The sequence below is a fragment of the Lagenorhynchus albirostris genome, chromosome 13 (assembly GCF_949774975.1).
Source record: "Lagenorhynchus albirostris chromosome 13, mLagAlb1.1, whole genome shotgun sequence".
In the NCBI taxonomy this organism is placed as follows: Eukaryota; Metazoa; Chordata; class Mammalia; order Artiodactyla; family Delphinidae; genus Lagenorhynchus; species Lagenorhynchus albirostris.
Genome location: NC_083107.1, coordinates 14,438,460 through 14,461,991, shown reverse-complemented (window position 1 = coordinate 14,461,991; position 23,532 = coordinate 14,438,460).

Below are 23,532 nucleotides of genomic sequence, written 5' to 3'. Positions count from 1 at the left end.
CAAAATAAGGTGAAAACAGGTCCCCCAAACTCCATAGAATGAAGGTTGGTCATTCTGAAGGGAATAGGAAGCCCTGGAGGTTTATAAGCAGGGATATCACGGGATCAGATCCTATGTTCAAAAAAGAACAATGGAATGAGAGAAATAATGAACCAAAAGTGGTGTGTGTAGGGGACATGGGAAGCCAAGTGACCGACTAAGGGGCAAGCTAATTGTTCAAGTGATCTGCATTAAGGGCCTGAACTAGTCAGGAGAGCACATGGGGATGGGAAGGAGGGAATGGTTTAGAGAGACCAAAGTTGACTTATCGCAGGTTGGATGTGGAGAATGAGGAAAAAGCAGAGACAACCAGAGGAGTCTCAGGTGTCTAGTTAACCCCTCAGGAGCTTCTGATTCTCAGTCTCTTCTACCTTCCTTAAAAAACAAGGTGCTACCACATGCCTGGTACTCTTCTCTGTGCTGGGAATTCACAGGTGGGCAAGACTTCCTGCCCTCATGGAACTCATGTCTTGCAGGGAGGGGTACAAATTAACCGAGCAATTTAAATACAGTGTGGAGTTAGGAACAAACATGCATCATGAGGAGGCAACTTTAAGAAGCAGAGTCTAGAGAAAATCATTGATGGATGGCAAACAAACATGGGAATCAGGGTTAGACCTGTCCATTACAGGGTAGTCACCTGGACGCTGGGCGGCACCGAAGGTTCTTTGGAAGGTCCAATGCCCACCCCCACCCCTACGCCCAGCAGCCAGTCTCTAGGGGCATATATAATAATCTACATCTTTAGTTAGTGCGGACGTTTCCTCCAGGCACCTGAGAGGAGAGTTCAAAGTTCATCTGGCCTGGAATAACTTTCTGTGATAGTGAGGGTGTGGGGAGGGAAAACTTTCTTTCGGAACTGTAGGTGGGAATGTGTAACTAGCTAGGCCTTTCTGGACGGCAACTTGGCAATAAATATAAAACACCTTGGGAATATCCATTCCCTTGACCCACTGATTCTTCTAGAAATCTAACTCAAAGAAATAACTTAGGATGTAAGCAAACTGTGTATATTAGCAAAAAATTAGAAATGAACTTCTTGTCTTACCATAGAGAATTTGCCAAGCAAATTCATCCAGTTGAATTCCATTCAGCCATTAATAGCCAATTATATTTATAATTGAACTAGAATGTACTATTTTAGTATATGGGTTACTTAAATCATGATATGCTTAAGGCAAAGAACAGATTAATGAAGTACATTACAAATATATTTGTGAAATGATACCTTGGAATAGCAACAGACTGACACCCAGAAAACCTCATAATCCGGAAGATCTAATAACTGACATTTTCTAAGTCTGATCTATGCTTGATTATTGAACTTTTACTGTATTATAAAAATTCGAAGCATGCAAAACTTGCAAGAAGAAGAGTAAAACCAAAAAACATTTGATCCCAATTCCATCACTCAGAGACAATTTGCTACTGACAGTTAGGGACCATCCTTCCAGATGTTTCTGTATACAAACATACGGATAAGAATGAGAATGAAAGCAAGGGTGTGTTTGTTCTTTTGTGTGTAGGTGAGAAACAGAAATAGTTATACAGAGAATGGAAATACCCACGATAGCATCACAAAAAATGGGATCACATTTTTCTTTTAAACAAAGTCTAATGTTTATCAGGAGAAAAAACTTGAAGGAATTCTTGAACTTCAGAAAATATTTCTTGACACCAAGATATACAGCTTCCTAAAAATAGTCCTTTTTCTTAAAAAAGGACAACATTAAGATTTTTGAGTCATTTTTAAAAACAACATTTCAATTTTAGACAATATTGATTGACTTCCAGCCAAGACCACACGAGGAAATCAACACACGTATTTTCTCCCATTTCCTCTCCCCTTGCCTCCTCCTTTTAATTTTTTTGGTTGTATCATTTTCACATAGGAAAGATTAATGATATTTACATCCCATCCTTTTTCCCAAAGCTGTCTGATAGGTTCTGTATTTAAGTGGATCTGGTCCTTCTTATTGTTCTTTTACCATGACTTTTCCATTTCTATTTTTGGAGTCAACCCTTCATTTTGTCATCAAGTAGTCTTTTTTTCATATCTGTCTCATGGATTCTTGCATGCTTCAAAGGGCCTGTGTCTTTATACTTAGGGCAAATTGGGTAAAAATTCTTGTGTCATTCTTTCCCTCACATCTTTCGAGACATTGCTCCTTTGTCTTCTGACTTTGAGTGTTGCTTTAGGGGAAGCCTAAGGATACTGATCTTACTCTTTGTACATGACTTGCTTCTTCTACTTGGACACTCTTAAGATACTTTATCTCTGAAATTCAGGAACTTCATCAATATATACCTTAATCAGTGTATTATTTAGGATATAAATTCAGACAGAAACCCAAAATAACAGTGGCTTTAAGACAGACTGTACTTGTTTCTCATTTAATGATATAAACTGATACAGCAGCAATGCTTTAATGAAACTGCCAGGAATCCAGGCTCTTTCTGTTTTGATGCTCTACCATTCCTAGAGTGTTGTCCTTTCCTTGCCCACATACACCAAGATGAATATTCTAGCCAACAAAAAGGGAAAAAGAGATAAGGGAATATCATTTCCTTTAAGGATATACCCAGAAGTGCAAATATTAATCTTTTGCTCACATCCCATTGGACAGAACTTGGTCATATGACCCGATCTAACTGCAAGGAATACTGGGAAATATAGTCTTAATTCTCGATGACCATTCTACAATTATGGAAGAAGGGAGAATGAATACTGGAGGAAAAATGAGCAATCCTTGTTATGATCCATCTGACTCAGTTTTTCCCTAGGATATGATCTGTCCTTTTAATCTGTAGATTCAAATCTTTATTTCAGAAAATTTTTCTTCTATAACATCTGTGAATACCTATTCTATTCTATTTATTGTGTTTTCTACCTTAGGAATGTGTGTCTTTTTAATTTTAACCTTTGTATCTATATTTGACTTCTTTGTACATGTCTTCCATTTTAATAATCTTTCCTCTAAATATTTTTACAAGGCTTTTCTCTGTTTCATTTTGTTTTCATTTGTGTTCTCAATTGTATTCATTCAGAAAACCATTTTCAGTTCTATTTATTCCAGTTTATATTGCTCCTAATATATAGTTATCCCTGTGATGTTGCTGGGTTTTTTTTTTTTCTTCTTCTTCCTTTCTTTCAAAACTAGGCCAGCCTGCTTTGCATCTCCTTCTGTCTCCTTAGAATCTCTTCCTTGCACTCTTGCATCTGTCCTTGAGCTCTCTTGTCAAACAGAAACTATTTCATCTCCCATTCTTTGAGGTCATGGAGACTTATTCATTGGACTCTGTTTCCTGAAGTAATCTCCCTTTTTTCCTTTTTTAAAATGTATTTATTTTTAATTGAAGTATAGCTGATTTACAATGTTGTGTTAATTTCCACTGTACAGCAAAGTGACTCAGTTATACACATATATACATTCTTTTTGATATTCTTTCCCATTATGGTTTATCCCAGGATATTGAATATAATTCCCTGTGTGATACAGTAAGACCTTGTTTTTTATCCATTCTATATATAATAGTTTGCATCTATTGTACTAACCCCAAACTCCCAAGTCCATCCCTTCCCCATCCCTCCTCCCCCTTGGCAAGCACAAGTCTGTTTCCTATGTCTGTGAGTCTGTTTCTATATTGTAGATAGGTTCATTTGTGTCATTTTAGATTCCACATATAAGTTATACCATATGGTATTTGTCTTTCTCTTTCTGACTTATAAGTAATCCCCTTCTGATGTATGTTTTTCGTCTGCTTTTTGCTTACGTGTCTCTCCTTTGAGGGGATGTGAGGGCCACTTAAGATCTATGAGCAGAGTAAGGGAAGGGGACTGGAGAGGTTCCACCTTTCAGGAGACACACTTGATTTTTTTTTTTGGCCCCATTTTTAACATTGTGATATTTATACTGCCAGACAGATTCATGCACAATTTTTCCTTACAAAATGAGATGACAATATACATACTATTCTGCAGTCTGTGTTCTTCATGTCATATATCACAAAAATGTTTTTATGGCATTAAATATATTTCTCCCACATTATTTAAGTAGTTACATTGCATTCTATTGGCATGATATATCATATTTTTTAACCCAACCTCTATTGGTGGACATTTCTATTGTTTCGAGTAATTTACTATTGTAATCAAACTGATGCATAAGTTAAAATCTTTTATTTGACTCTCTAGATTTAAAGCTAAAGTTGTGGAGGATTTTATAGGTTCCCACTCTCTCTTTTTTATTAAGATATAATTCACTTGTCATTAAATCTACCCTTTAAAAGTATAACTCTGTACTTCAAGACTGTATAACTCAGCGGTTTTTAGTATATTCACGGAGTTGTGCAACCATCACTATCTATTTTCATCACCCCAAAAAGAAACCCCATATCAATTAGCAGTCACCCGCATACCTCTGTCCTCCTAGCTCCTGGCAACCTCTAATCTACTTTGTCTCTATAGATATGCCTATTCTGGACATTTCATATAAGTGGAATTATATAATAAGTAGTCCTTTGTAACTGGCTACTTTCACTTAACATAATGTCTTCAAACTTCCCCCACATTGTAGCATATATCCTTTTATGGCCAAATAATATTTCATTGTATTAATATACCACATTTAGCTTATCCATTCATCGGCTGATGGACATTTGGGTTGTTTCCACCTTCTCGGTATTATGAAAATATTGCTATGAACATTTGTGTACAAGTTTTTGAGTGGACATATGCTTTTTTTTTTTAATTTTTATTAGAGTACAGTTGATTTACAATGTTGTGTTAGTTTCTGTTGTACAGCAAAGTGTATCAGTTATACATATAGCCACTCTTTTTTATTTTATTTTATTTCCATTTTTTGGCCACGCCTTGCAGAATGTGGTATCTTAGTTCCCCAACCAGGGATCGAACCTGCGCCCTCTGCAGTGGAAGCACGGAGTCATAACCACTGGACCACCAGGGAAGTCCTTATACACTCTTTTTGAGATTCTTTTCCCATATAGGTCATTACAGAGTACTGAGAAGAGTTCCCTGTGCTATACCGTAGGTCCTTATTAGTTACCTATTTTATATATAGTAGTGTGTATTTGTCAATCCCAGTCTCCCAATTCATCCCTTCCCTCCCCTGGACATATGTTTTTAATTCTCTTGGGTATACACCTAGTACTGGAATTGCTGGATCATACAATAAGGCTGACATTCTTTTTTTTTATTTTTGGCTGTGTTGGGTCTTCGTTGCTGCACGTGGGCTTTCTCTAGTTGCAGCGAGCACGGGCTACTCTTCGTTGAAGTGTGTGGGCTTCTCATTGCAGTGGCTTCTCTTGTTGCGGAGCACGGGCTCTAGGCGTGCAGGCTTCAGTAGTTGTGGCTCACAGGCTCAGTAGTTGTAGTGCACAGGCTCAGTTGCTCCACGGCATGTGGGATCCTCCCAGACCAGGGATCGAATCCGTGTCCCCTGCATTGGCAGGCGGACTCCCAACCACTGAGCCACCGGGGAAGCCTGGCTGACTTATTCTTAATCCCCTTGTTTCTAATTCTACATGACATCAGCAACACCTTTCAGATTTAGTTTCTGTAGACTGAATCTACAATTTCCTGCTTGGTCTGGTAGTCACCTTGCTTTAAGAGGTGGAGGAAGGGGCCTTTGATATAACATTCAACTGTTTTCACCCTATGCCTCATGCCCACTTTACACAGTATCTGATGCCTTCATGGGGTCAGCATACACTTTAAACAATGTTTTCCTCCACTTTGCTAATTTAGTTGCCTCTCACTACTCCATCTCTGTCTTTCAAAAACTTGTTGAAATCTCTCCTCTCCTGATGTCTCCTGACTCCTGTGGGGGTTAGGCCTTTTTATATTCCTTTACTATCATTTTAGTAGGGTTTTGGGTAGGGAGGCTATAAACACACCTGTTTAACTGGAAATTGCTCTAATTATGCATGTCTTTCTGGTCATTGCTCATCTTTTTTTTTTTTTTTTTTTGCGGTACGCGGGCCTCTCACTGTTGTGGCCTCTCCCGTTGCGGAGCACAGGCTCCATACACGCAGGCTCAGCGGCCATGGCTTACGGGCCCAGCCGCTCTGCGGCATGTGGGATCTTCCCGGACCAGGGCACGAACCCGTGTCCCCTGCATCGGCAGGCGGACTCTCAACCACTGCGCCACCAGGGAAGCCCAATTGCTCATCTTTGAAAGAGACCAGCTATTCGTTAAAAATTAGTTTAGAGAAAGATGAGGCAAGTGATCTGGACAGACCAGTTTTAAACTGACTGTTTTTCTTTGAACACTTTATCACCAAATCTGTTTTCTCCTCTGTCTGGTGTCATATCTTCCCAGTTTTCAAGATAAACGGAGTCAGTGTGGTATCATTCCCTAAGACAGGCTTTGTCTTAGTCCATCTGGGCTAAAACAAATATATATATATCTCAATCATAGGATGGGTGGCTTAACCAACAAACACTTATTTCTCACAGTTTTGGAAGCTGAGAAGTCCAAAATCAAGGCGCCAGCAGATTTGGTGTCTGGTGAGAGCCTGCTGTCTGGTTCGTAGACTGCTCTCCTCTCACTATGTCCACACAGGGCAGAAGTGGTGGGGGACCTCTGGGGGGGGGTCTCCTTTATAAGGGCACTAATCTCATTCATGAGGGCTCCACCCTTGTGACCTAATCACCCCCTAAAGCTCCCACCTCCAAATACCATCACACTGGGGATTGCTTTTCAACACATGAATTTTGAGGAGACACAAACATTCAGTGTACAACAGACTTTCTGAAACTTACTGTTCCCTCATTCCCCATCCCCCATCTCCCCTCACCCCCAGCAGGTTCCCTCAGCTAGGAGGTGGGGACATATATAATTAATATGATTACTATGCATGGCTTCTCCATTACCTCCACCTCCCTATTCCCTATGTCCTGCAGGGTGGAGTTACTTCTCTGGAGTCTTTCCAGCCACTCGCCTTATGGTTCTACACAATGGATCATTAAGATATGAACCTTCCAGGACTTCCCTGGTGGCACAGTGCTTAAAAATCCGCCTGCCAATGCAGGGGACATGGGTTCGATCCCTGGTCTAAGAAGATCCCACATGCCACAGAGCAAATTAGCCCATGCACCACAACTACTGAGCCTGCGTGCCACAACTACTGAAGCCCACGTGCCTAGAGCCTGTGCTCTGCAACAAGAGAAGCCACTGCAATGAGAAGTCCGCACACCGCAACGAAGAGTAGCCCCCACTCGCCGCAATTAGAGAAAGCCTGTGTGCAGCAACTAAGACCCAACGCAGCCAAAATTTAATTAATTAATTAATTAGAAAAAAAGTGCCGTCTCTCAAACCACTAAAAAAAAGAAAGTTTAAGATGAGTCTTCCAGAACAGTGCCCTTGGCTTTATTTGGCAGTATATGGCTTCCTTGTGTCATTGAAGCTGGAGACAGGTAGAAGAATGTTTAGCACTGTCTGTAATAACAAAAAGCTGGAAACATACAAATGACCACTAGCAGGAGAAGGGTAAATACAGTGCCACATATTCATACAATGGAACATAATTCTTTTAAAAAATAAATTTATTTATTTATTTTTATTTTTGGCTGTATTGGGTCTTTGTTGCTGTGCACGGGCTTTCTCTAGTTGCAGCGAGTGGGGGCTACTCTTCGTTGCAGTGCACGGGCTTCTCATTGCAGTGGCCTCTCTTGTTGCAGAGCACAGGCTCTAGGCACGTGGGCTTCAGTAGTTGTGGCACATGGGCTTCAGTAGTTGTGGCTTGCGGGCTCTAGAGCGCAGGCTCAGTAGTTGGGGTGCACGGGCTTAGTTGCTCCGCGGCATGAGGGATCTTTCCTGACCAGGGATTGAACCCGTGTCCCTTGCATTGGCAGGCAGATTCTTAACCACTGTGTCACCAGGGAAGCCCTGGAACACGATTTATCAATAAAAATGAGTGAACTGTAGGTGTGCACAGCAACATCGATGGGTCTCAGAAACATACACTTGAGTGAAAGAAAGTAAGTCACAGAAGAATATATACTCTGTGATTTCAATAAAATGCAAAAACTCCCCCAAATTAAAATACATTGTATGGGAAATACACATGAAAAGTAAAACTCTAAGAGGTACAAACTATTATGTATAAAATAAGTTACAAGGATATATTGTACCACATAGGGAATATAGTGAATAGTTTATAATAACTATAAGTGAAGTATAACGTTTAAAAATTGTGAACCACCATATCATACACCAGTAACTTATATAATATTGTAAAACAACTATACTTCAATTAAAAAAAATAAAAAGACAGGGACTTCCCTGGTGGACCAGTGGTTAAGACTCTGCACTTCCACTGCAGGGGGCATCGGTTCACCCTTGGTCAGGGAACTGAGATCCCGCATGCCACGTGGCATGGCCAAAAAAAAGAAAAAAGAGAGATAAAAGAGAGTAAACCTCTATCCTCCTCTAAAATCCTATTTTTATGTGTATGTTAAAAAATAAGGCTTATGACTAATTTCCTATATTTTTAGTTATTTATGTACTGGTATAATTTATTCTGAAAACTTGTAAACTTTCTAAAGACAGAGGCTCCACAAACTATGGCACAAAGTCTTGATATTAGTAAGAATGAATCAAAGCTTGTTGAATAAATGAATGCATAAATCACTCTTGTTCTCTTTTACACTCACGCAGAGATCGGAAGGATTGTTAGGAATAACTATATCTAAATAGCTATATGACTATTACTATAATTTTAGATAAAATATAAATATCAAGTCCTTCAATGTTAAGAATTTTTAAAAGAGGTCCAGAGATACTGGCACCATGGCTTACCTTTCAGCTCACATATTCGTGGAGGAAATAGCGCACACTAGGGTCAGTTACCCAAAGATGTCATAGCTGGTAGTAGGGTTGTGGTATTACATTTACACTTTCATACCGTATAATATGGTACCTATAGAAATAAAAGAACTGTATTTGTACCCTTGTTTTAGGACTCCCTAATATAATTAAAAATATGTGCCTCATAATATTAGTCTTTTGATACATTCTGTGAAAAAAGGATATTTTGTTCAAATATGTTTGAGAAACTATGCAAATTATACTTCCCTCTTGGCAATTAGTAATATACAGTGACATATTAAAGGTTTCCAGAAATCAGATAGCTTTTAACAAGATTGTTTAACCTTCATTAACCTTGTCTCCCAATTATAATTGTCCTTGGAATGGTCAAGTTTCATCTAACAACTATAAATATCCCAAGGAAAGTCTTCTATGGAAAATGTTTTAGAAAAACTGTTCTAAGATATTACTTGGATTGCAAAGCGCAAAAGATGTGGTCTAAATCCACCTTTAGGGCGAGGTATTTACAATCCTTTCTTTTTGATCTGGAAATGATCAATTTGCCTATGAGGGAAAGTGTCAGGGTGCAGGTGAGGGTGGGCGTACCTGTGTATGCAGGTACACAGCAGGAGGGCAGGAGTATGGAAGCATCCCATACATGCCAGCTGCTGGCAACAGTGGAAGCGGATTCCAAGTATGCACTTATTAGACCTCAAAAGCTGCTGCCTTCTTTCCCCTGATTGTATCTGCTTTGTCCTTCCATCCTTTCTTGTGAAGCTGCTCTGGCTCAGAGGTACCCCACTTATTTTGTTATGATGATTTATGACTTTATCTAAATCCTCCAACTATACTTATAATTAATTACATAATTCCATTTCCATAATGTTATATAACACACTGTCTTATCCTACCCCACATCCTGGGGAACGATATTAAAACAATAAAATAATTATGGCTGAAATTCATTGGTATCCTAGTTAGAACATTTAGTTCCAACTATCACAGAATAACCAAATGTTTGATAAAACTTACAAGAATAAATCTATGGGTGTGAAATTTATTTGTACTCTTATTTTAAACGGTGCCACAGAGTTAGGATATAATCAAGTATGCAATAAAAGTTTGTTGAATAAATCAATGCATAAGTCACTTGTGTTCTCTTTTACATTCACATGGAGGATCACTGGGGGTGACAATGTCTGTATATTTGTATATTTGCATATGTATGAATCCATATGTATGTATCTATATAAGTTTATAGACATATATGTAATATGTAATTTCAAAATGTGATTGTAATAAAATTTTAACTAATGTGAAAAAAAAAAGAGTAGGGCTTCCCTGGTGGCGCAGTGGTTGAGAGTCCGCCTGCCGATGCAGGGGACACGGGTTCGTGCCCCGGTCCGGGAAGATCCCACATGCTGTGGAGCGGCTGGGCCCGTGAGCCATGGCCGCTGAGTCTGCGCGTCTGGAGCCTGTGCTCCTTAACGGGAGAGGCCACAACAGTGAGAGGCCCACGTACCGCTAAAAAAAAAAAAAAAAAAAAAAAAAAAAAAAAAAAAAAGAGTAAACCTCTAAAGAAAAAGAAGGGAATGATTAAGTCAAAATTCAGCATAATCAATACAGCCTGGAAGGAGAAAAAGGGGTGTGACTGGGATAGTCCACACAGGACCTTCTAAGGTACTAGTTAAATTGGATTTTTAAAACTAATTAGTAGGTACATGTGTTCATTTTACTGTTATTAGTTAAACTGTACATATATGTTAAGTACATTCTTTTGTTATTCATAATAAAAGGTGGAGTGATTGATTTCTCTTTTTTTCATCTTTTAAAAGATGGAGTTGTTGCTCTTCTTCATTCTTTGGAGGTTTTTCTTTTTTTTCTTTTTTTTTTTTAGCGGTACGCGGGCCTCTCACGGCTGTGGCCTCTCCCGCTGCGGAACACAGGCTCCGGACGCGCAGGCTCAGCGGCCATGGCTCACGGGCCCAGCCGCTCCGCGGCATGTGGGATCTTCCCGGACTGGGGCACGAACCTGTGTCCCCTGCATCGGCAGGCGGACTCTCAACCACTGCGCCACCAGGGAAGCCCTGGAGGGTTTTAAGAGTGGAGAGAGGAGTAAAATATGCTCCCCCCGCCCCATTTTTTATCAGTGACTCTCTCTCCAGGGATCTGAATAATTCACATGCACAGAGTGTGAAGGCACAGGGCATTGTGGAGCTTGGATTTCCATGTAAACATTGAAGAGAAAGTTCATGGAAAATTGACATCAAGAAGTTTTGTGACTTCCAAAATTGTGTATTTTTGAAACCCTTGAAAGGAAAATGGCTTTAATTGGAAAATGGCTTGGGTACTTGTTTGGAGGACTGGTGCAACAGTACAGAGGAAGAAGCTAAGAGGACCTCACCTCCAACTGGGCCTTGTTGACTCCCAGAGAGAGTGGAACAGGAGTCCGGGAGGAGAGATGGTCTAGGGGAGTACTGACTGGCCCAATGTGAGGCCTGCTTGACCCAGTGCCCGAGTGGACCCATAGCCGCCTCAAATGGCACGATGCCTGTAGGAAAGGCCGATATCTTTCCCAACTCAGGAGCTGTATCTATTCATGCCAGAAGAAGTGTTGAGTTGAGCCCCGAAGGCTCTAAGCCATGGCCCAGAACAGCCTTCAGGTCGGAGCTTGGTGAATAGACAGGGGTGGGGGTGGAGCAGTTGCCAAGAGAGGTCAGCAGGACCTTGCAGTGCTGGGGAGGGAATGTGGACTTTACCCTGAGCAATGTGGAGCTGTTAAAGGGTTTAAGCCAGGAAGAGGAAGGAGAAGATTTGATTGAGAAAATATGTAATAAAAAATGCTAGTAAGACCAGTAATTCATTTAAAGAAATCTATATTGCATGAATCGCATCAGCATCTACAATTATAGTAATGCCCATATGTGGCCCAAATATGTTTTCATTCTATGGACAACGCCTGGTGCGAATCAGGATTCAGAGACCTTTCGCAAAATTCTGTGCCCACACCCTCCACTCCCAGGGTTAGGCTGTGGGTCTAGCTAATGTTAATACTAAAACTCTTCTTCCTGACAGCAATTAGCAGCAAGTTCGGCTTCCTTCCTTAAGGGGGGAAGACCATGTCCCCAACACTAGGAGGAATGTTTGCCTTTCCATTTGCTCTAAGGGACACACACCTAAGTCACGTGAGGCTCTTACTTCTAACCACTTAAATTTCCGCCCACAACAAGAGAGGAACTAATACCCAACACATATTTACACTAATTAAGATTGTTAGCAAAACTAATAACTAGTATTATGACACCAGTCTTGAATTTGCCTTACTCTTTTATTTATTTTTATAGGTAAGAAGTGGATTTATTTAGAGAGAAACACACTCCACAGACAGAGTGTGGGCCACCTCAGAAGGTGAGAAAGGCCTGCCTTACTCTTTTAATCCTCACAACATCTGCTGAAGTAGTTGCTATCATCGCCATTGGAATGAACCACTTAATTATATAATCTTTTGTTCAGTATCCACATCCCGTGATAAGGTCAAGGAGAGCACGGAGCATATCTGCCATGTTTCCCCTTGGATCCCTGGTGCCTAGAACAGTGCCTGACACGTGGTCATCATTCAAAATGTGTTTGTTGAATCAATGTTGAGTCCCCCTTTTACAAGTGAGGACACCAAGGCTTAGAGATGTTAAATAGCTTACCAACTATTAGGTCAGCAGCTAATCCCAAACCACATCTGTTAGACTTCATCTTCTTACTGGCTCCCAAATCGTCTAAGGTTTTATAAGGATCACATAGCTCGGTCAAGTTTCTAGCAGTTAAACAGAAATCTACTGAAAGATTAATTAACACCTTCTAAAAAATCTTAACCATTTTGAGAACATAACACAGAACTCAGAGGTGAGCAGTAGGACAATGGCTGTGTTTAAACTTGCCGTGTTTCATAAAGATCTTACACTGAGAAATTCACACCTGGCATTTGAGAACACAGGCTGGCATAGAACTTGGAGGAAGTATTGTTAGGAACTTTCCCAGCTAAATTCCTCCCAAGCTTATTATCAGTAAAGAGGGTGTTTTCATTAAGATAGAGATCATTATGGTTTTATAGCTTTCTCCTCAACTGCAACCTTTACCGGGCTAAGGCTCCAGTTTTCATGGGCCACCTGGCATTCCTCATTTTTACCTTATTTGCCTGAAATAGTTGGCCAAGGAAGCCTGGGTCCTGACTCCAGCCCCTTCCCCACGTCCAGCTTGGCCTGGGCACAAGTTCCCTTATAAATACTCGATAGTCAAAGGCCTCTGGAAGAAGCATAGAAAAATAACATTATCTTTACCCATAGAAAGGGTATTGAAGCAACTTGTACAAGCTACCTGTGGTGAGAGAGGCAAGTTAAGTCTCTGAGAAAGGGCTCCATTGGGAGTTAAGTAACAAGTCCTGTCCTATTCCCACTCCATCTATTTCTAGGCAGGAGTCTCGCCAAGCTTCCAGGCAAACCCTCAGCCAGACAATGCAAGAGCAACTGATGTATGAACGGCAGGTGTTACCCCAATCAAGAGAGAGTCCAGACCCTCTCCCGGATCTGTCATCCATGCCTAGGCAGGGAACTGCAAAACACCAGTCTAAGGGGGCACACATTCTCTCCTCACCACAACAGGGGTAGAGGTCAGGATGCAAAGGTTTCAGAAAACTCGAATTCTCTGTAGTTTTAGTAACTAACATTGCATAGCTTTTGATGATCTCTGAGCCATTTCTGATGTGCAAGGTGTTTTCACATGCACCTCCTATTGAGGTAGATGGGCCAATATTATTATTCACAAATTAGAGATGAACAGAGAGATTGTTATTTGTCTAAAGCCATGTCATTCTCCCCAAAACCAGCCTCCTGGTGCACTGCTGCTCAGTCATGGTGTTTGGCTTTTCTCCCTCTTCAAGTCAATCATCTGCTGCTTTTACATCACAAACTCTCAACTTTTGGCGTACTATCACTTAGAAAACCTAATCTATGCACTGACACACACGAGCATGTGTGCACACACACAGACACAATTGAGTATTAACTCTCAGGACTCTCAGAGCTACCCTGAAGACCATGGACAGAGGCTGAGAATCCTTTTAGAAGTAACATGTGTGAGACCAAAGGGACATAATAACCAAATGTAATATATGAACTGTATTTTCTGGTTCCAAAATTCAGTTACAGAATACATCTTAGGAACCACCAGAGAAATCTGAATATGGAATATATATATTAAATTTTATTAAGGAATTTTCTTAAGTGATATTAGGTTAATTTTCTTTGATGTGATAATGGTGTTTATTTTTATTATTTATTTATTTTTGGCTGCATTGGGTCTTCGTTGCTGTGCGCGGGCTTTCTCTAGTTGCGGCGAGCGGGGGCTACCCTTTGTTGCAGTGCGCAGGCTTCTTATTGCGGTGGCTTCTCTGGTTGCGGAGCACAGGCTCTAGGCGGGTGGGCTTCAGTAGTTGTGGCTCATGGGCTCTAGAGTGCAGGCTCAGTAGTTGTGGCACACGGGCTTAGTTGCTCCGCGGCATGTGGGACCTTCCCAGACCAGGGCTCGAACCCCAGTCCCCTAAATCGGCAGGCAGATTCTTAACCACTGCACCACCAGGAAGTCCCAATAATGGTGTTTATTTATGGGGGAGAATATACTGATTTTTAGGAGATGCTTAAGTACTGAGAGGTGAAATATCATGAAGTCTGCAACATGTTTTCAAATGGTTCAGAAAAATATAGAACAATATAAGATCGAACAATATGACATTTGCCAATATTACATCATTTTTAACCTATGAAAACAGCAATTGCAGGATTTAACCTAATTTATAAAGAAAATACAGCAAACTATTATCAGTTTAACCTAGGTGGTGATATATGCATGTTTATTGAAATGTTCTTTCAACTTTTCTGTACATTGGAAAATTTTCATAATAAATACATTTTCCTGATGTATTTATTATGAGGGGGTCTGGGCTCTCTCTTGATTGGGGTAAGACCTGCCGTTCATACATCAGTTGCTCTTGCATTGTTGGGGAAAAAAGAAGTTTCTGTTTGTGATACCTCTCAAATCTGCTCCTCTATTAGTTATCTATTGCTATGTAAGAAATTACCCCAAAATTTAGTGGCTTAAAACAGCAAACATTTCTAAGTAAATACTTGAAAGAACTGAAAGCACAGATTGAAAGAGATATCCGTACATCCATGTTCACAGCAGCATTATTCACAATAGCCAAAAAGTGGATGCAACTTAAGTGTCCATCAGTGGATGAATGGGTAAACGAGATGTGGTCTATACATACAATGGAATATTATTCAGCCTTAAAAAGGAAGGAAATTCTGACACATGTTACAACATGAATGAAACTTGAAGACACTATGCTAAGTGAAATAAGTCACAAAAGGACAAAGAGTGTATGATTCCACATAAATGAGAGAGCTAGAGTAGTCAAATTCATAGAGACAGAAAGTAGAATGGTGGTTGCCAGGGGCTGGATGAGAGAATGAGGTGTTAGTATTTGATGGGTCTGGAGTTTCAGTTTGGGAAGATGAAAAAAGTTCTGAATATGCATGATGCTGTTGATTGCACAACAATATGAATGTACTTAATGTCAATGAACTGCACACTTAAAAAGGGTTAAAATGGTAAATTTTATGTCATGTATATTGTATCCCCCTCCCCCCCCACACACAAAAACATTCATTATCTCACAGTGATATGCCAATATTCTGTTCACTAGAATCAAGACACGAGGTCCAGGGCTTCCCTGGTGGCGCAGTGTTTAAGAATCCACCTACCAATGCAGGGGACACGGGTTCGAGCCCTGGTCCGGGAAGATCCCACATGCCGTGGAGCAACTAAGCCCGTGCACCACAACTACTGAGCCTGCGCTCTAGAGCCCATGAGCCACAACTACTGAAGCCTGCGTGCCACAAATACTGAAGCCCACACGCCTAGAGCCCGTGCTCCACAACAGGAGAAGCCACTGCAATGAGAAGCCTGGGCACTGCAACAAAGACTAGCCCCTGCTCACCACAGCTAGAAAAAGCCCGTGTGCAGCAACAAAGGCCCAATGCAGCCAAAAATAAATTTAAAAATAATGATAATAAATAAATAAGAAAAGAAAAAAATTTTTAAACAAAACAAAACAAAAAAGCAAACAAACGAAAAAGGCACTAGGTCCACTCAAGGGGAAAGGTTACACAGAGCATGAAAACCAGAAGGTCGGGGTCTTTGAGAACCTTCTTAGAAGCTGCCTACCACAGTCTGCCCTCTGAACCCAATGACTCACATCCCCTCTCATGTGTAAAATACATTCACTCCCTCAGAAGGTCCTCAAAAGTCACATCCCATTACAGCAACAGTTCAAAATCCAAAATGTCATCATTTAAATGAGGACCAGGTGTGGATCAGGCTCCAGGTATAGTTCCTTGAATGTACTTCCTCTCAATCTGTGCACCTGTGAAACTAGACACGATATCTACCTCAGCACGAATATACACACTAGTGGAACAGGCATAGGATAAACACTGTAGACATGTCTCTTCAAAAATGGGGAAAACGGGGCTTCCCTGGTGGCGCAGTGGTTGAGAGTCCGCCTGCCGATGCAGGGGACGCGGGTTCGTGCCCCAGTCCGGGAAGATCCCACATGCCGTGGAGCGGCTGGGCCCGTGAGCCATGGCCGCTGAGCCTGCGCGTCTGGAGGCTGTGCGCCGCAACGGGAGAGGCCACAACAGTGAGAGGCCCACATACTGAAAAAAAATAGTCACACGAAAGGTCATAGCAATTCCAAAATCCAACAGGCAAATGGTGGAACTTACTCAACTAGGTCTCAAGGACTAGGAATAATTCTCTGCGGTTCTTGGCTATGCCCTCTGAGTTCTTGGTTCTGTTCTCTGAGCCTTTCTTTTCATGAAGGGTAGCCCATGGGTTTGCAGCTAAGTAGTTTCTTAGCCTTTTTCTGCCAGTAGAACTTTGGGGTCCAATGGCCTTTTTTCAGTTTGTATAATCTCCTGTCCCTTTCGGTCTAAGTTGGCAGTGTTTTCACTGATATCATTCTCACAAAAACTTTGTGAGTCTCCTGTGATTCTCATTGGGGTTCTCTCCATTAGACAAAAGCTGTGCCCACAAATCTCTGCAAGATAAGTCCTTCTCCTTGGCCTCCTGCTGAGACAGCAAAGGAACAATGATGCCGTTAAGCTTTCCAGAGTCTCTGCTGTTTGAGAGAATCTGTGAAGTATACATGTTTCAAAAAGCTCTTTGTGTGTCTGAATGGTATTCTGAGGTACTATCCTAGTTCCTTCTGCGGTCTTAACAGAAGACTTACAGTCACATCTTTTGCTCCATCTCTAGACCTCTGTTGGAACATCCCCTTGGACTTAAACTTGCCTCAGAAGCCATTTCTTAATTTTAGCATCTTTTATCTCTGGAGAGGCTGAGAATTTGTAAAGCCATCAAGTCCTAGCTCCTTTTTGTTTAACAGTCCCTCCCGCAGTTTATCTCCTTCCTCTTGCGTTTTACTGGAAGCAGCAAGAAGAAAACAGGCATCCACTTAAACACTTTGCCTGGAAATCTCTGGAGCTAGAAGCTCCTGCCACAGTCCCTTCTCTTCATTCCCACCGCCACTACTCTCTCTGGGTGAGTGGTACTCAAAGTCTGGGGAGGTCAGGACCCCTTTACACTCTTAAAAATTACTGAGGACCCCAAAGAATTTTGTATATGTGGGTTATATCGATCAATATTTACTGTATTAGAAATTAAATCTGGGAAATTTTTAAAATATTTATTAATTCATTAAAAAATACCCTATCGGGCTTCCCTGGTGGCACAGTGGTTGAGAGTCCGCCTGCCGATGCAGGGGACGCGGGTTCGTGCCCCGGTCCGGGAAGATCCCACATGCCGCAGAGCGGCTGGGCCCGTGAGCCATGGTCGCTGAGCCTGCGCGTCTGGAGCCTGTGCTCCGCAACGGGAGAGGCCACAACAGTGAGAGGCCTGCGTACCGCAAAAAAGAAAGAAAGAAAGAAAGAAAGAAAATAAATAATACCCTATCACATGTTAACATCAGAGTGATGACGCCATCACACATCATGCAGCCTGTGGAAAACTCCACTGCACAGTCATGAGAGCATGAGAGTAAGGAAGGTAAATAATATTTTAGTATTGTTGTGACAGTAGTTTTGAACTCACAGAGTCCCTGGAAGGGACTTGAGGTCTCCTAGGGGTCCCCAAACCACACTTTGGGAACTTCCATCTAGATCATTCTCCTCAGAGCGCCGGATCAAGTCTCAGTCCCTCACCCGCCCACACCTGCTTTCTTCCCACCTCGCCACTCACCCCTAGGACTTGGCTGCCCAAGCCCTCCAGCCCAGCAGTTGTCCCAAGCATCCCCACTCTGTCTTAAGGACTTTGTTGTTCTTTCCCCTCATCCTCTCCTTGCCTAGAAGGTCCTCTCCTCCTTTTCCACCTGCCCCATGGCTCGGTGGTCACTCCCACAACCAGACTCCTGAGATGCTGTTCTCAACCGTCCTCACTCAGCAACTGTGGGCTCTTCTTGGCAGGTGTGCGTGCGGTCTTCTCCATGACCAGGTGAGCCTGGGGTCAGAGGCAGCCTGGATTTAAATCCTGACTCTGTGTCTCATTAGCCTTGTTGACATTTTTTTCATTGGAATAAAAAATTACATAGTAGCATATGCTTCTAGAAGAAAAAAGAATACAGAAATGCGTAAGGTAAAAGGTAAACCTCTTCTCCTTACCCTCTTCATTCTCTACTCCCCAGGTGGTATCAACTGTGGGCGGCGTCCTTTCAGACCTTTTCATAGACATATATACATATGTCACCTATAAGTTTCTTTTTGTTTTTCTATTTTTTACAAAGAAGAGAACATACCTATACCTATGTCCTAGAACTTGCTTTTTTTTTTGGAAAAGCATCATGGATATTCTTTGGATAGATCTACAATATTATTTTTCGATAGTTTCCAACAAAACCAAATCTTATTATTTGAATGCTTTCATTAAATAAATCCCACGAGGGTAACAAACCTTAGAACAAATCACATTTGGACAAAAAGTCCATGTTCTGAGTCAGGGTAAAATGTCCAATTAACAGTTGAACCAGAAACTTCTACTATTTGAACTTATTTTACTTGTTGCTGTATGTACTTAAATAATATAAAGAAAAACTCTAATTCAGAAAAAAATAATGTGGAAAATGATAAACTAGAAATGAAATAATTTAAACCATTTAGAGACCCAGTTTACACCACAGGAAGTTTTCTGTACGAAGAAAAGCATAACACTTTTTAATATAAACTAATTAAAAATTAAGTGCTCCGTTTAGCTGTCCTCCTGCTCTAGGTGATGTCTCCTCGCCCATCTGCTTTGGATGCCCACTAATCGGTTATTCAGAACCTTCTCTGTTCTGTCCCCCTAGCCCTCTCCCAAACACTCATGAGCAAATAAGTAGGCCACGTGGATAACTTTCTTTAAAAAGAGTACAGAATTTCTGTCCTCTTCATCTCCACTTTCCAAATACCTTTGGCTTGAGCTTATCTCTTTTTTTGCAGTTTAAGGACTCAATGAAAGTTGCCCATGAGGGAGCAGGCGGGATCTCCCCCACCTTTGTGAGGTGGCTCCTTGTGTCTCGAGCTGGCTGAAGTGCTAGATAGAAATGTACAATTCCTCCCATTCAAGAACAGGAAGAGCACCCAAGAAATCGAGTCGCAGCTTCCCTTCCCATTTTCAGAGCATTTCGGAGATTCCAAACAAAGCCAATTAGGCAAGAACTTATTTAAAGCCTTGAGTTCTTTTCCACACCAAAATTTTATATTTTAAACTGTTATATAAATTGTAAGCCTGTCAGCTTTATCCTTTTATGGTTTTTGTATTTTCAGTCTTGTTTGGGAAGAGCTTTCCTAATCTCAAGATTAAAAAAAAAAAAAAAGTTCTCCTGTATTTATTTCTAGTAATTTCATATGATTTAGCTCCTCAATCCATCTGGAATTTATTTGGGGGTCTTTTCTCAAATTTATGGGTGAATTAATCCCTCCAGCAGCATTTCCTTATTTATTTGAAATGTCTCCTTTAACAAGTAAAATATTCTTTTTTTCCCATAGCTGTTTCTGGATTGTATTCTGTCCCAATGTTTTGTTCCACTGATTCTATGTCTGCACACATTGTTTTTATTACTATAGCTTCAAGGTATGTTTTGATATCTAAAAGGACAGCCTCTTATTTTCTTTCTTTTCCCAACTTTTCTTGGGTCTTTTTTTTATAGTTCATTGGTTTTACAACCTGAAGTAAGTCTGAGTCAGTTTTCTCATCTGAAAAGATTAAGACTATGGACTCTACAGTCATTTTTTCTGGATATCAGCAAGGTCCACCCAGGCAAATGGAAAGTCTTCTAGGTCTTTTAAGCAGAGGGGATTTAATACAGGGAATTGGTGACATGATATGGAAGGACTAAGTAGCTTAATGCAAAAATAGGAAGCTATTCTACTGGGGGTGCAACAGGAGGAGGATGTACTATTGCTAAAGCGTAGAGTGGGAGCCATGTGATGGAATCTAGAACCCCATAAGTTGCCTGATGGGAGTTGGGACCATGGAGCAAGGGCCTGTGGAGCAGATACAGGAGCCACGGGAGACACAGCTGTTGCCAGAGACACCACAGGAAGCAGAGAGAGGGATAGGGAAAAATACTCTGGCTTCTCTCCTCCTCCCTTTCTCCAAGTTTCCATTAGTGCTTGCCATTGGCTGAATCAACCTGGAAACTGGAGAGCAAGGGAGCCTGGGAAATGTAGTTCCCTGTGATATAGCACAGAGATCAGGAAAGGCAAGGGAGTAATCAGCAAGAAAAGGCAGTTGGGCACAACCACATACCAGTTGTGTGACCTTGGAAAAGTTACTTAACCTCAGTTTGTCTCAGTTTCCTCCTCCAAAAAGTGGGGATAAAGAATAATTGTGGTTACCTCACAAGGCTCTCATGGGGATTAAGTGCATTAATACGTGTTAAACACTTTGTAAGCATTTAATAATAGTATTTATTATTATTATTCCATAAAATGAAGATAGCAATACCTATCTTGCAGAGCTATGGTCAACAATGAAGTGAGATAATGATTGCAAAATGTTTGCATGGTGTTGTACATCTGGTACTGGGTACTTCCTAAATGTTAGTTCTCGTAGCCTCAGCGTCTCACCCTTAGTATGTACTCAATAATGGCTGTATGGGCTTCCCTGGTGGCACAGTGGTTGGGAGCCCGCCTGCCGATGCAGGGGACGCGGGTTCGTGCCCCGGTCTGGGAAGATCCCGCGTGCCGCGGAGCGGCTGGGCCCGTGAGCCATGGCCGCTGGGCCTGCGCGTCTGGAGCCTGTGCTCCACAACGGGAGAGGCCACAACAGTGAGAGGCCTGTGTACTGCAAAAAATAAAAATAAAAAAAATAATAATAATGGCTGTAGCTGATGATAATGATGGCTTCGACCTGGGGAGGATGCAGCCTCCTCAGACTGAGGAGGAACATTCTTGCTCTGCTAGAGAGCTAGGGGGACTCTGGAGGGCTGGGCCTTCAAGGGTTTGGGCAACACACAGCCTTACATCAACCAATATGCCCACATACGGAGATGGATTTGGAATGACATCCTGCATCTTTCTCAGGTTTCTTCTCCTGCTGCCGTTGGTGCCCCTTCTTTGATTTTAGCCTATTCTTTTTGGCTCATGCAGATAACTGTGCATTTCTGTGTTCACGTACACACTATGAACGTTCATGAGTACACAATCCTGTGTGTGTGTTGAGTACTTTCCCACTTATGAGCATTGCCCCTCTGGTCCTCCCAGCAAGCCCGCTAACGAAGACAGGGCAAGCTTCATTATTTTCCCTGCTGAACAGCAATGGAATCCAAGACTTCAAGAAGACGCGTGGTACACCCAAGGCCCCCGGGGACTTGGGACAAAGCCATCTCACTCAAGTTCAGGATTCTTCCTACCGATATCTCAGGCAGCCTCCCACAGGCATGTGTGAGTTCATGTGCATATACACACATGTGTGTACTCCACACATACACAATAGATTCAAATCTCTGAAGGGAAGGTTCATGCCTTATCGATCTTAATATTCCCTGCCTCACATAAAATGCCTGGCAGCTGGAAAAGAAAAAACATTGTGGAATTGAGTTGGCCTTGACTGAACAGGACCATCCTGGGGGAGGGGTGGGGAACATAGATGAGAATTATAGCCAGAGCCAGGGTTCAAGAGCAGCTTGACTGAACTCTACAGTGCTCTGACCCCTGATTCCAGCTCTACCCAGACCTTTCTCAGGTCATCACAGAGCAGAGGACCCGGTCACCAGGAGGGAGTGAGATGCTCAGGGAAACAGATGTGCCCATCTGGCTCTGCCCTGGGGTGTGTAACAGCTTCTTCTGGGCGGTGGGATCCTTGGCAGGCAGGAGTTTGCTCTAAACCTACTGTGCTAATCAACCAGCTGCCTCAGCTGCCCACCCGGGGCCTGGCATCCACACTGGTCCCTGGCAAACCAGTTGAAGCAGGAGCCTCATTCATGTGGGCACGGAGCACTGACAGGAACCACGGGACACTAGAGATGAGAAGCCCGAGCTAATAAAATGGTTGCCATTGGGCACCAGTGTTTGCCAGGCACGTCTACATCAATACTTGTTCTATTCTTCACTCCGCCAAGGCATGGGCGCTGCTGGGGTCTGACTCAGCCCTCTGCACTGGCTTCAGCTATGAACTCATTCCCCTCCGACATTTTATTTATTTATTTTTAATCTTTATTTATTTATTTGGCTGCCGTGGGTCTTAGTTGCTGCATGCGGGATCCTTAGTTGCAGCACGTGGGCTCTTAGTTGCAGCATGAGGAATCTAGTTCCCTGACCAGGGATCGAACCCGGGCCCCCTGCCTTGGGAGCTCAGAGTCTTAACCACTGGACCACCAGGGAAGTCCCACCCTTCTCTGATATTTTAAAGATTCTACGTACTCAATTGATTTGGCTTTGCTTTGCATCTGTGCTCTTTCTCCTTATCCTGAAATGGGATGTCACTCTGTCCTGTCGGCTGGAAAGACTTCTGGAGCAGGAACGTGGAGGCGGGCTCAGCACAGGTGGCCCAGGCAGCTGCCCACGCCACTGCCATGTGCTTTCAAGAGCCCTGTTGGCTGCCCCATTCTCCCCTCTGCCCACAGACATCCCAGCGCCCCTGAGCGTCAACAGGAAAAGATCGGGTCATGAATTAGACAATGGGCAGTGAGTGGGAAGAATAAAAGCCAAAGGCCTCACATGGGGACTCTGAGACCGCATGCACCCCGCCCCCGTTACCCCTCAGGCCTCATTTCCTCTTACTCTCCCCTCACATCACTCTTCACTGTTCCTGGAACATGCCAGGCCCACTCCTACCACAGGGCCTTTGCACTACTCTTCACCCAGACGGCCCCACGCTCCCTCCTGCTTCCTGTTCAGTGCTTTGCTCTGATGTCATTTTCTTGCCGAGGCCTTCCTTGACCACCTCCCTACAATTGCAAGCCCCATCCCCCACCCCCTTGCTTTTGCCCTGGCTCCTCTCACCATCCACCTTAGTTATCTGGTTGATGATTGTTCTCCCCACCTCCGCAGTTTTGTCTGTTTGCTCACTGCTGTTT